The following is a 6,313-nucleotide window of genomic DNA, read 5'->3' on the forward strand; positions in this document are numbered from 1 at the left end:
TTTATTTCTGTGAGACCAGTAATTGGCGCCATCCTTCACATCGGTGAATTGGGACCCTAACACTCATTACCTCAGGTTTATTGTTATTGCCATTAACAGTGTTGGTGGCATTATCACTAAGATCATCATTGTTGTTATTATTGTCATTCATGATTATTAGCAGGTGTGTTCATCATTTTGTCTCACTATGCATTTTGTGTGTGTGTGTGTGTGTGTGTGTGTGGTTGGTTTTGTATGACGTTGAATTGAGCTTCTTTAATCTTGACCAGTGTTGTCAGATTTCTGAAGAGCATTCCGGAGGACGACTCCTGCCTTTCAGCGCAACCACAGAATTTCGTGGGCACAGGAGAGCGCCTAGAATATTCCCCTTTCATTGCACAGCAGCTTTGGGAAATAGTGGCTGCCTGGCTCTGAGATGAGGTAGAAAAGACTGGATACTGGGGCAAGTGATAGCCCCTCCACTGGTGTTTTTATGAAGCTAAGTGCACTGTCTCCCACGTAGACTTAGAATAAAATCTAAAGGGCCATGGCTGCCCTTCCTGGGACTTCCTGGGAATGTTTAAACCTTCTGTGGTTCCTGGAGTAAGTAGGTTGCCAAGTCTGTGCCTCATATGGTAGCACCAGTCTTTTCTGGGCCAACAAGGGCACTTAGAATGTTTCCAGAAGCTCAGGCATACTGTCTCTGTTCCTCCCTTCTGTTCAATGGCAATTCACAGGGTCCCTGGCTGACATAGAACATCCTGCAGAAGGTTGGGCTTGGGTGACTTTCTGGCCAGCCTTCCCAGGCAGTCATCTTTGAAAAATTTCCAGAGACTCACAGAGGCGGTTCACTGGTATTTCATGACTGCAAGTGGGGTTTCTGGATCCTTGAGTTTACTTAGAATATTTGAATGGCTCTGAATGGCCAAGAAACTCTCTCTGGTCTTAGAAGCTGCCAAAAGCTGTCACTGGGCCTCTGAAGAGACTTTTAAATTTTTCCAAGTAAATTTGGGCATAGGAAACTTTTCCAGGTCTAGCTGAGCCAGCTCAGGTGGAGTCCCAAAAAACTGGTGGGTATTGGGGGATCTCATCTTATGAAAGAGCAATTGGTGGCAAAGCTGGGTCTCCAGGACAGCTGTGTGTGTATATGTCTGTAGAACATGACTTGTAGTCATCTTTGGTAAGGGCGCTTTCTGAAAGGAGAATAGTCAATGAAGTATAGTAATTAGCAGAGCGTATTTGTTTCCTTAATAAAAAAGGAGAGATCTGTGGAATCAAACAGACCTTCCAGCGATAACCCTTCCATGCTCAGCCTACTGATTGTGTATGCGAGTGAAATTACCTGCCAGTGGGGAACAAGACAAGTCTTTGCATGAAATGCTCTTGTGGAAGGTAGATTCCCAAATAATAAAGCATCAAGTGGTAGAAACATGCCCTGAAGTTTGAAGAGATACTCAGTGCACAAAGTAGACTGTGAAAGACTTTCGAGAAATCATGCAATCACCGAGAGACTAACTGATGACATTCCCCAAATTTATGTTTAGCAGAAAAGAGAAATAGTCATGACATAGTATAGTCAATGGTTTCTGACGTACGACGGCAGTTTAAGAAAACATGAAACAAAAAACTTGAGAAAACAGAAGGTATCCCAAGTAAAACCTTTGGTTTATTAAAGAAATGATGAAAATAAAAGCAACGTATCTCACAGCATGGGTGATAATATTTTCATACGTATGTGATAATGGATCAACATTTGATAGAGATGAAATAAAAAGTTCTAAATATGACAAAAGCAAACAAGGAAAATTGTACCGTAGAAAAGCCCGGGTGACGGGAGTGAGGCCCTGTGTCAAGAAGAAACCATCGGAGAGATTTAAAAGCAGACAGTGAATCAGAGGATTGTATAACTTTGTTAATACTGGCCCTTGTTTCAGTGGCAAAAGGCCAAAATAAGCCATGTATCTCATGGATTCTCGCATCATTTGTTCAGGATCTGAGATGTTGCCTCCATTTCCAGTTAGGCATTGTATGGTGGAATTGCAGTTAGCACATCTGGTGCAAAAATTTTAATGCTGCCGAAGGTGGACATGTTCCCTGAACTAAGAGGGTCCCAATTTCGGTGTGTCTTCAGGCTCTCTGGCTCACCAGGAATGAAGATCCTGGCTCTAGGGATTTTCCCAAAATGTCTTAGACAGTAAGCAACAGGGCAGAATTGAGGTGCGTCACCAAGGCCTCGAGGTGTAAAGAAACAGCCCTGGCCTCAGGGCCCATGAAATTAGGATGATTTTAAGGAGGATGGTGGAATGAGAGGACTGTGACCTTTGGCCCCATTTCTTTTCTTTGTCTTTTCATGGGCCAGGTGTGCTCAATCAGAAGGCTTCCTGTGCCTGATGTCAAGTGTCCTGGGGGAAGAAAGGAGCACTGTTTAGAAAGATGCTCCACAGGGAGAAAGGAGCCACCATTTTCAGGAGAATGATCCCCAGAAGCATGAGCAATCCAGATGCCGTGGCTTCACACAAGACGCTGGAGGGTCTTATTCCTGGAGCCGGGACCTGGGCATCGGTGTCCTTTTGTGCTCATAACTGATTTTGAGGGGAGCCCAATGGATAACCTGTCTGCGAGTCATGCTCATCACACTGTAGTTTTCACACACGTCACACAGAGACCCTGTTCGTATGCACACTTGGGTGCTTGAGCAGGGTTGCACCCAAGATTCTGCGGTTCTACGGAGCCCTGAGTTGTGCCCTGGACAACTTTCCTCAGAGGTTGGTCAACTTTGATCACTGCACCTAACGAGAAAGGGACCATGAATTCTAATCAGCAAATACAGAAAAGGAAGGGGCCATATCCCACAATCATTTCCACTGAAACACCACGTCGGATAAAGAAGAAGTCTGATTGCAGGACAGGGAATGTGCTTCAGAGATGCACCTTTCACAGCTGGATGAATGACCCGGAATCTCCCCAAATGCCATTTGTAAACACACCAGATGAGATTTATTTCAGGGCTTTCTGAATTTATTTTCGTTGAACACACACACTCCTGTTAAAGCTCCGTCTCTGGCAGATGGACTGGGTTTGAGTTTCAGTTCTGCCACTTAATAGCTGTGGGACATTCGGTTGTTTCTAAACTGCTCTGAGGGCTGGGTGTGGCGGCTCACGCCTGTAAACCGAGCACTTTGGGAGGCTGAGGTGGGCAGATCACAAGGTCAGGAGTTTCAGACCAGCCTGGCTAACATTGTGAAACCCTGTCTCTACTAAAAATACAAAATTTAGCCAGGGGTGGTGGTGGGCACCTGTAATCCCAGCTACTTGGGAGGCTGAGGCAGGAGAATTGCTTGAACCCAGGAGGCAGAGATTGCAGTGGGCCAAGATCGCACCACTGCACTCCAGACTGCACAACAGAGTGAGACTCCGTCTTGGAAAAAAAATTAAAAAGATAAATAAACTGCTCTAAGCCTTCATCTCCCCTCCCGAGGGAACAACAGGGATATTAATAATAACGTGCCTAGACCATCATAGGCCTTGGTATGAAGAACAACGGTTTGTGAGAGCTAGACTCCTTAACATGAGGGACAGAGGGACATTTTCCGTGTGGTCAAATCATCCGAACTAAAGACACTATTGAGTTAAGAGGCACCAATTCATCATGTAAACGAGAGATGGAAGTGACATTTCCCTTGGACTTGCTCCCAGCTGGCACACATTTGGTTATAAACAAGTGTGGTACATTTCCCCTTTCAGTTGACCTAGCTTTCTGCAGACCAGCAGCTCCCAAACTTGTGCAGGCACTAGAATCACCTGGAGGGCTTGTTTCCAGACAGCCGGGCCCTGGCCCTGGAGTTCCTGACTCAGTAGGACTGAAGTGGGGCCCAAGAATGCGCATTTCTAGCAAGGTCTCAGGTGAGGCTGATGTTGCTCCACTGGGGCCTCATGCTGAGAACAAGGAGTTTCAAAGCCCGGCCAGCAGCTTCCATGTCTGTTTCTTCCTGGGGGTGAAACCCCTTGTCGCTGTGGGCCCCCATATCCCCCTTGTAATTGAAATGTTTAAGGCCGGGCGTGGTGACTCACACCTGTCATCCCAGGTGTACAATAAACCCACCTATCTACCCACTACCTAGATTTGGTAATTATTATTTTCTGTATTTGTTTCATCTCACTCTGTGAGGTTAAAGATAAGTTGGACATTACACATGTCACTCCTAAGCACAATTAACAAATTTCAGTATCATCTAATAGCCTGTCCACATTCTAATATTCTCAGTTGTCCCAATATATAAAAACATATTTCACCATGCACAGTGGCTCACACCTGTAATCTCAACACTTTGGGAGGCCAAGGTGGGAGGATCACTTGGGGCCAGGAGTTCAAGACCAGCCTGGACAATATGGCGTGACCCTGTCCCTATGAAAATTTAAAACATTAGGCCGGGCGCAGTGGCTCATACCTGTAATCCCAGCACTTTGGGAGGCTGAGGAGGGTGGATCACAAGGTCAGGAGTTCAAGACTAGCCTGGCCAAGATGGTGCAACCTCGTCTCTACTAAAAATAACAAAAAATTAGCAGGCGTGGTGGTGGGCACCTGTAGTCCTAGCCACTCGGGAGGCTGAGGCAGGAGAATGGCTTGAATCTGGGAGGCGGAGCTTGCAATGAGCCAAGATCGCGCCACTGCACTCCAGCCTGGGGGACAGAGTGAGACACTGTCTCAAAAAACAAAAAACAAAATAAATAAAAATAAAAATGAAAAATAAAAAATTAGGTGGGTGTGGTGGCATGCACCTGTGGTCCCAGATACTTGGGAGGTTGAGAAGGGAGGATTGCTGGAGCCTGGGAGTTTGTGGTTGCAGTGAGCTATGATTGTGCCACTGCACTCCAGCCTAGGTAACAGAGCGAGATCTCATCTCTTAAAAAAAAAAAAAAAAAAAAGAAAAAAAAAAAGGCCAGGCACAGTGGCTCATGCTTGTGATCCCAGTACTTCAGGAGGCTGAGGTGGGTGGATCACCTGAGGTCACAAGTTTGAGACTAGCCTGTCCAACATCCTGTCTCTACTAAAAATACAAAAATTAACTGGGTATGGTGGCATGCGACTGTAATCCCAGCTACTAGGGAGGCTGAGGCAGGAGAATCGCTTGAGCCTGGGAGGTGGAGGTTGCAGTGAGCCAAGATTGCGCCATTGCACTCCAGCCTGGGTGACAAGAGCGAGAATCCATCTCAAAAAAAAAAAAAAAAAAAAGAAAGAAAAAGAAATGATTGCCTGGCTTGGGAGGTGGGTGTTTTAAATGCTACATTGCAGGATCTGTAGTCCTCTGGCTGATGAGTAAATTGGAAAACAGTTTGGCCACATGTATCAAGAGCCTTTGAAATGTTTCTGCTTCCTGGTGCTGTAATCCCCCTTCCTGGAAGCTATCTTTTAAGAATAATCTAAGAGATGGACAAAGTGTGATGGCTGCCTGTGGCATGCAGAAAGGGGAAGTTGCAGGTATGTGTGTAACTCTAGAGCTACAGATGGACAGAGTGGGAAGAGTAGGGATTCTGGCCCCATCCAGGTGCACTGACTCCAGAAGGATCCATGCTCTGCATAGATGAGCTGGGTTATGAAGGGATCCCAGCCACCCTCACTTGCTGGGCACCCCCACCTCCTTCTAACTTTATCTCCCTACCCCATGATGTCCTTCATCTGGATGATGGTATCAAATCGTGGTTAGGTGCATGGGCGTTGCAGTCAGACATCCTGGGGCTTGAATTCCAGCTCTGCCACTGACCCTGACCTCCAGTGCAGGTTACTGAAGCCGCCTGAGCCTCAGTTTATCTTCAAATGGGGATAATTGTGCCTAAACATCAAGAGTACAAAATGCTTCCCATAGAGTGAGCTCCAATACACAGTTCCCTACTGCTATCAGAAAAAAACACACAGTGGCATGGAGAAGAAAACTCACTTTCAGAAAGCAAGGATGACACACCAGAGGGCAAGTCTGTTATAAAAATGGAAAGTTCTTGAGAGCAGGGGGTGTGTGTTTTCCAGGAGGAGGCTGTGGGTGCTTCCCAGTGTCAGTAAACAATGGCAGGAATCTGGGAAAATGCCTCGGTGAGCACTTACTACCCGTGGGTGCTTTCTGTTCTCCCCCTGGTTTAGTCCTGTCTAGTCCCACAGGTGAGGAAACTGAGGCTGGGAGCCGGAACAGCATCCTCGGGCTCACACAGCTGGTGAGCAGCACAGCAAGCTCCGAGCTCAGATCTGAGCAATCACTCAGCCCAGATGCTGATCAGTGTGGCCCCGCTGCCTCTAATGTGTGGTTTCCTCAACACTGTTACTGATGAAAACTCTTTCATGGTG

This window comes from Pongo pygmaeus, chromosome 16 (genome assembly GCF_028885625.2).
Source record: "Pongo pygmaeus isolate AG05252 chromosome 16, NHGRI_mPonPyg2-v2.0_pri, whole genome shotgun sequence".
Taxonomy (NCBI): Eukaryota; Metazoa; Chordata; class Mammalia; order Primates; family Hominidae; genus Pongo; species Pongo pygmaeus.